Source organism: Dendrobium catenatum, unplaced genomic scaffold, assembly GCF_001605985.2.
Source record: "Dendrobium catenatum unplaced genomic scaffold, ASM160598v2 fragScaff_scaffold_596, whole genome shotgun sequence".
NCBI classification, from domain to species: domain Eukaryota; kingdom Viridiplantae; phylum Streptophyta; class Magnoliopsida; order Asparagales; family Orchidaceae; genus Dendrobium; species Dendrobium catenatum.
The window spans coordinates 738,067-746,990 of NW_021319058.1; positions in this window are offsets into that span (position 1 = coordinate 738,067).

An 8,924-nucleotide genomic window follows, 5' to 3' on the forward strand; every position below is an offset into this window, starting at 1 on the left:
TAACTTTTTTTAAAACTACCAATTCACCCCCCCCTCTTGGTAGCCTTGGGACACTCACTTAGGCTTAACAACCTAATTACTAGATTCAACAGGTATTAGTGCAATACTCAGAGGGTGCCTCTAGGGAGTGGATGTAGGTCTGGTTTAGACCGAACCACTATAAATCTTGTTTCGTTTACTTTATTGCTTTTTATTTTCTGCATTTTTCTTTTGTTTTAAAAATTTGTGGTTGAAAAACTTTTCTATAAAAATTTCATTAAAAGTTTAATTTCGGTTCAACTAAAATTCAAAAAGAGGGCTAAGTTTTTTTAAAAAAAATACCAATTCACCCCCCTCTTGGTAGCCTTGGGACATTAACTTAGGTCTAACAACCTATTCACTAGACTCAACAACAATAACCTACAACTACATTCAATGAATAAAATAAAAGTAATATGCATGTAATTATTAAGACTAATATGAATGTGTGACAATCATTATGAATAATATATATTCATATGAACATAAGGATATTAGTATGAACAATAGTGATCAATAAGGATAGTAATTTAAAAATGGATTAGTAATCCTTGACTTAGTCCTATCCTGGCGTATCATGATACATGCTATAAGATGCTATAAGAAAGACCATCATATGAAATAATGCAATTTTATCAATATTCTACAAATTATCATTATATTCCTATATCATATAATGATCAAAGAATTATGTGTAAATTCTATAATTATTAATGTTAGGATTCCATTTTTATGCTTATATATTTTTCAATAATAAATATAATGATATGCATGTACTATCTTATTATTGCATGCGTTTCATGTGCCATATATATATATAGTATATCAATATTCTGTAAAATGTATATCATGTATTAGTAACACATATAGTAATGCTACATATCATTAATCATGTAGTCTATATCTTTTTTTAGTATCATGGGTATCATGTATCATATACATGTATAAATCTCATTACACATATGGTTCATGTATCATGTATACTACACAACTTATGCTTTCCATATATTATGTCATGTTAAATTATACATAATCATGAAATATGTATCTAGTATCATATTCATGCAAGATAGGACATCTAGTTAATTATATAATATTTTCTTATATCTTATCATTCCTTATTAGATCATGCCATAGTCAAGTGGCTTCTTGTAAGAGTCATCAATCCTACCCATCATTATATCATTTCCCTTCATAACTCCTATCTTTAATCTTACATCTTCCACCAATCTATTATTTTAAAGCAAAGCCCATCATCTCACTCTTCTGCATAGGGTATCTTGCTCTAGCCAACCTAAATCAATCAATAACTATTCTATACGTATAATTTCACATGCATGCTATATCATATGTTTACCTATTTTAATGTATGCATTAGTATTTTGTATGTACCTTGTGTAGTTATCTTATATATCATTTTAGCACTATATTATAATTATGTGAGTCCTACTAGTATGAAAGAAGACATCTAAAGTGAGAAGCTCCCCATTTTTAGAGAGAGAAAGCAATTTTTCAAATTTTGAATTCATGCGATTCATGATTCGCTATGATGGAGTCGAACGATAGCTGACCTCTGTTGGTGGGAGGCCCTTCTGACATCCGATTTCTAACTATTTGCTGGTGCTTGATTTCAACCTCGATTGAATTCGGTTTTGTCTCGGCCTTCTTTTGGAGATGTTGGTACTAGTTTTGACCAAGATGTTAAGATGAAGCATAAGTCGGGAATGGCTTTGATCATCAACAAAAGTGGTTTATTGATCCCTAAAAAACCAATTGAGTATATAGGGAAAGGTAAGAATGTTTTGACTAATAAATTTGTTGATAGCATGAAGATGCCTGGAGTTCTTCCAATTTCTAAAATTTATTATAAATTGAATAATGTTGATTCTTCTACTTCTTGTTTGAAAACTATTTTGAATGGTGTAGTTGGTGATAATCATGTTGTTGGGGCTTCTGTTATACCGAAGGTTTTAGATTTTGTTGAAAAAGGATCATAATTTTTTCATAATTCTGTATCTGAGGAGGTAAAGAAGGTTTTTAATGGCTATAAATTGGATGCTTATCCAGGACCAGAAGGGGATAACTTAGTCCGGTTGGTGAATGATCTGGAGAAGGTTCGTTGTTGTGAGTCAAGTGATTTGGCCAATTACAAAGTTATAAATAATCAGAAGGCTATTCCAAAATAACAATTGAGTAATGTGATGAACGCATGGATCAAAAAATTGATTATCAGAGTTATGGATCTTGACTATGGGCATTATTCTATTGAGAATGATTCAGGGGGTGAAGATGCATTTATAAAATGTACTTGAAAATTCTAGAAAACTTAAGAATTTTTTGGTGATCAAAGTTTTTGGTGAGAATGTTCCTTCTCATGTGATAAGTATAGAATTGAGTAGGCAATGGTCCCGATTTGGCAAATTTCATTTGACATTGCTTGGAATAGGGTGGGTTATTTGTGCATTTTATGAGGAAGAACCATTGGAGTTGGTCTTGTCTAGTGGTCCATGGTATTTCAATGGATATATCATTGGAATGGATAGAAGGTCACCGTCTTTTTTGCATACTTATTTAAAGGGGTTATCAACTCCTATTTTGATTAGGACGCCAAACCTCCTTTACGATGCTGGGTTGAAATTAATGTATGCAGGATTGCTTCCATGGTTGGCTCTTTATATGTGATTGATGGGAACAGTTTCCAGTGGGGAAAAAGAGAATTTGCGAGGATTAATGTTCAGTTCAAACTAGATAGTAAGGTGCCATTGGGTGTTTAGGTGGATGGAAGTTCAGGCAAGTTCTTTAAAAGAATTGAGTATGAAAGAGTATCTAACTTTTCTTCAACTGCGGCAAGATAGGGCACTCAAAGAAGAATTGTATGGATAATCATTTAGAGGCTAATCTGGCTTCTAAGCAATCAAAGAACTTAGATAGTATTGTTGTTCCAGTTGAGAAAAAAAATCTAGAGCTAGTGATAGGGTGGTGGTTGATGTTACTGAGGCCAATAAAGATAAATATATACCTTGGGTTAATGTCATTTATGGGAAGAGAAGGTTTAATAACTCAACCTTCAAGAAAAAAGGGTCAAGTGATATGAAAGTGGATACGATGAAGAGGTATGTACCTTTGAAATTTCCTAATGTTGAGATAGAACTAGTTGCTGCTGGAGAGTTATTGAAGTCTTCTGGAAACGGATGAGGTAATTCATTGTTTTGTAGATATCTAGCAGATGAGGAATCCCATGTTCAAAATAGTTCAATACTTCTTCCTGCGTCGTATACAAGAGGGGGTATGATCTCCAACTCTTGTAACTTTCCTAACAATAATAACAAATTTGATATTTTGGTTAAAATTGTGGAAGAATGGGAGATAGTTATCTTGAATAATAATGTGGTGAATTCTCCTATTAATTCTGTTGATAAAGGAGGGATTGGTGATGGGTCATTGGATAGGGGATTGGTTGTATTAAATTGTGAGTTGGGCTCTCAAGAAGGTGGCACTTCAATTATCAAAAAGAAAGGTTTGTAGGAACTTAAGGCTTGGTTCCAATAAAATTGGCTCCTAGAAGTAGGAGGTTGGATGGTGATCAAAAGGATAAAGTAGGGATCTCTTCCCCTCTTATTTAATGATGTCATCTATAGCTTTCTAGAACTATAGAGAAGCCAGAAAGAGGAATGCTTCTTTATATATTAAGGAGGTGATCAAGGATGATGGCATTTTGTTCTAGGGCTGTTAGAAACCAAATTGACATCCATTAATCAGAGGGATGTCAACTCATTGATTGGTGCTAATTAGGATTATTTTCAAGTACCTTCATAAGGTTTGTTGGGAGGTATTTTGGTGTGATGGAAATATAGTATGGATAATTTTATTATTTTGGAATGTTCTCCCCAATTTGTAATTGGAGAGTTAAAGGTTCTTAACAAAGGTAGATAGAGTGTTTCCACCATTTATGAGAGTAAGGATTTTTACAGAAGGGGGTTCTTTGGGAGAAGTTGGAGTAGTATTCAGTCAAAGGCTTGCCTATGATGGTGGGTCGTGATTTCAACTGTTTGCTTTCTATTGAGGACAAAAGAGGAAAGAGAATATTTATTTTTTCCCAAGGACCTAAAGATATGAAATAATCTTTGGCTTTTAATGACCTTCATGAGGTTGGATGTGTTGGACCAAAGTTCAGTTGGTGCAATAGCAAGACTGGTGCTGATTGTATCTTAGAGAGATTGGAAAGATGCTTTTTTAACTCAGCAGCCATAAGTTCTTCCCATTGTTTGGTGGTTTGTCATTTGACCAGGGTACCATTGAATCAATGTCCAATACTTTAAATAAGCTAGAATATAATCTTATGTCAAAAAGAGCTATCAAATTTGAAGAGGTCTGGGCTTCTTTCCTGGCTTCTACTGTAGTGGTGAGGGAGGCTTGGAGGAAGAAATCTCGTGGATGCCTACATCAAATTCTAAATTCTAAATTGAATAGAGCTTTGAAGGCTTTATTTTATTGGAGTAACGCCAAGCTGAAAAACTTAACTCAATTAAAGGAAGACCTTAAAAAGGAGAATTTTGAGCTTGAAGTAAAAGAAAAAAAATTGGGGTGTCTTTCGGATAAAGATAGCTGGTACCTTAAAGTAAAAGTTAATGAGTTGAATTCAACATTGTCATAATTGAACACTTGGTGGAAGCAACATGCAAAGGTCAAATGGATGTTTGAGGGTGGTGGCAATTTTAGATTTTTTCAAGCTTTTGCTAGTGCAAGGTGGAACTCTAATTACATTTTTAGTATTAAAGATGAACATGGACTTTTGGTGGAGGATGAACACCAGATTGAGGATGTTCTGCTTCATTTTTTTAGGGACAGGTGGAAAGAAAGGAGTTGCAAGCTTGATGGTTGGCCTTCATCGAGGAGTTGGTTGAGTAAAGATGACACTAGTATGTTGAATAAAGAGCTCTCCTTAGAAGAGGTGGTGGTGGTGATCAAGCAAACAGGTGGGCATATTGCTTCAGGTAATCATGGAATCTCCTACTCCTTTATCAAATTTCATTGGGATATTATTAAAGTAGACTTCTGGAATGAGATTAATCATTTCTTTTACATGGGGGAAATGTGTGATGGTTAGAAAGAGAACCTAATTGTGCTGATCCCTTAGGTGAATAACCCCACTTCTCCCTCTAATTATAGACCCATTAGTCTGTGCAATAATGTTTATAAAGTGGCTACATATGTTGTTTTGAATAGACTTTCTCTGGTTGTTCCGAAGCTGATTTTTGAGGATTAAGTGGATTTTTTGAAAGGAAGGTCGCTATCTGATCATGTTTTAGTTGCACAGGAAGTTATTCACAAGTTTTGGTATTCAAAGTCTTCAAAGGGACTAGTTTCTTTTAAGATTGATATGCAGCAGGCCTATGATTCTATGGAATGGCCTACATTGGTGAAAACTTTAGAACATTTTGAATTTCCTTACAAGTTTTCTAAATTAATTATGGATTGTGTTTAAAATCCTACTGTCTTATTAATGATTAATGGAAACTTTTCTAATTGGATTAAGGCTAGAAGTGGGTTTCATCAAGGATGGCCTTTATCTATACTTTTGTTTATTATTTATTCCCAACTATTGACGAATGCTTTTATATATAGAGGTGAATCAATTGGAGTTCAAATTAGTTGTAATCGTCCAAGGATTTTGCATTTCTTCTATGCAGATGATATCATTATTTTTTCTAAAGCAAAATTGAAGGCAGTTAAGGAGATCAAAGGTATTCTGGTGGACTTCTGTGACTGGATAGGTCAAAAGTAAATGTTAGTAAATCTATGATCTTATTTGGTAAATCGATAAGGAGAAGGATAAGAAGTGCTATTTCTCGTATTATGGGGTTCAAATCAGTTAAGGAATTCTTCTATATTAGAGTTAAATTATCTTTGAGGAGGCTTGTAGGAGCAAACTTTCAGTTCATTTTTGATAAAGCCTTGAGGATGTTGAATATTTGGGGTGGTAAATTCATTTCTTTAGTTGGAAAAATAACCTTATTAAAAAACGTTTTGCTATCTTACCCTACATTTCATTCTACTCATTCATTAATCTCAAAAGGTGTCCTAGATGAAGTTGATAAGTTGTGCATAAGCTTTATTTGGAATAAAATTAATAGAGGGTTAGGAATACATTATGTTAGATGGAATACAATGTGTAAGCCTTTGAAATGTGGCAGGCATGGGCTACATTCCTGTTCTACCAAAGCTGGGCCATTAAGGGCTAAACTAGCTTGGATGTTCAAGAAAAAGACTCTTTATTGCACAAGGCTCTATATCCAAAGTATGATTTATTGGGCAATGTTGATAATCTCAAGAAGGTAGGGTCAATGGCTTGGAGATTGATTAATTATGGTGGATGATTTCTCAAACCAATTGTTAGATGAAGAATTGCTAATGGTAAAGCTATTGATGTTTTCAATGACACTTGTATCATGAATAAAAGTATTGATATGTGGTCGATGTTTGTACAACCACAATATAGCAATGTGCTGGCTATGGATATGTTAATTACTGAGGGATGCTTGAATACAGGTGAACTGAGCAAGTACTTTGGGGCTAAACTTGTGAACCTAATTTGAAATATATAGATTTCATCGAAACAAATGGAAGACAAGAGGGAACTCACCCATCAAAAAATAGGGAAGTCTATTTCAGCTTTAGCATTTGATGCATCGTCTCAAGTATATCCTCATTTCTAGTGAGGATAGTTCTATGGCGAGTGCAGCTAAATTTGTCAGCTATGCTGTAATTTCTTCATCTTATTATGATTATAGATGGAGAAACAAGGATGCTAATAAAATTTCTAAGCTATTCAATAATCATTGGCATCCTCCACTCGATTGGATCAAAGTGAATGTGGATACATCTTTATTATCTTATTATAAGCTTGGAATGGTGGGGTGTTCTATGACTACAAAGGCAGATTTATCTTGGCATTTGGATAGGCTTATGTTCATTGGGATGTTTCCCAATTGGAACTTTTTTCTATTTAGTATATCAAGGAAGTTATAAAATATTAGATGTTCTCATATAAGGGTATTATCGTTGAAGGTGATAATGCCAACATAATTAAGTTTCAATAGGATGCATTAAGGAAAGGTGGCCAGGAATAGGAAGTTCTTTCTTTTATTAGGGAATTCAATCATTTTATTTTCAATTATATAGATAAGAATAGTAGGAAGTCAGTGGATTTATATGCTAACTATGCTACTTTTAGCTCTTTTATTTGGGACGACATTAGTATGAATAAGGTTCATCCTTTTCTCAGGTTGTTAAAGGAGGAATCTAATGTTAGTTGTTTGTAGTTTGTTTAGGTTGTTTTTTAGTTATTAATGCAAATGGTTGCTTCTTAAAAATAAAAAAAGTCCTACTAGTATCCTTCTCTCAAAATGCATGTCAAGCTAGATAGACTATAAAAGATGAATATTTTCCTAGACTTAGTGAAACACATGCAATATTCCTATATCACATCATGTGTGCCTTTATTCTTATTATTTTAATGAAATTCAACACTTGAAAACTTTTTAGTGAAATCTACATATGGTCATGGAAATTAAAATCATTAGAAATAAATATAGGGGTACATAATAGCTACGATGACCATTTTAACTTTGTCAACTACAAGAATAGAAAAATGCTATGAATCAAAACATCTCTATGCTCTATTTCTTTTTCTCTCCCCCTCTACTTTCCTTCACTTTTGGTCAAGTAATTGAAGTGCAGTGAGTGAATGGCCTTAAGGATTAACTAAATGTGATAATAGAAAAAATATTTATTTATTTTTTAATTAGAATCGCAATGATCTAGAACGAAATGTCATAGTTCTACCATACTTACTGTACAATAGAGAAACTGGCAACGTAATATTAAGGCCTAACATTTCCATACTCACACATCTAAAACCTTAAATATAAAGGCCACTTCTATTATGCTAATCTTAACAATATCATGGTGCTCATAAGATTTTCATACATATAATATTTTCAATATGGATCATTAAATGATCATTAATCTAATACAAATTAAAGTTATTATAATTTAACAACCTTAGAAAATCATATCCTCAACATTCTAATGATACAACACTAATACAAAAAGTAGAATTTTTTATATCATTTTGTATTCAATCAAATCATTCACACATTTATGCACATCAATCATTTATATGTCATTCAATATCTTATGTAATGTAATTCAAGTAAAATCAATATAATTTAAAATTTATTTAAACAAAGAACTAAACCAATGGACCTCTCAGACTTCCCTGACTTCTTGTCGATGTAGACTATAAACTCTATGCTATACTTATATGATAATTACTAATAATTAGGGCTCTCTCTAACTCCCACTATCATTCCTTCTATCAATCTTACACACAAAAACCTTATGATGCATCTTAGATTTTGTAGTCCTCTTTATATTAAATTGTTTTGTTTTCATTGCTCTAGATATTAATCTTCCTCTTAATTGGCTCAAAAGAAAATCTAATATCTTGTATGCATACTATCCTCATCAAAAGAATTGAACTACAAGTAAATAACACGAACCTAGTTGCCTTTTCCCATAATGAACATACTCAGGTTACTGCTAATAGATAACATTGATCTTATATTGAACTCACTAAACTTAATCTTCTTCTCACTAAAATTATCCTTAATCATCAGCTCTAAAACTTTTATATTCTTCAATAGCATTAGAGGACACCTTGTACCATCTCTATGTTTGATTTGATATTAATAAGAGTTTTTTTCTCCACATTAGTAGTTAGTTTAGGAGCATAGCTAGCCAATGAAATAAATTCATCTTCGTATAGCTTTATTATTCTATTTCCTTACTCTAGTTTTTTAAATGACTCTTGCATTTACTATCAAGATGATGAAGGTATAAAC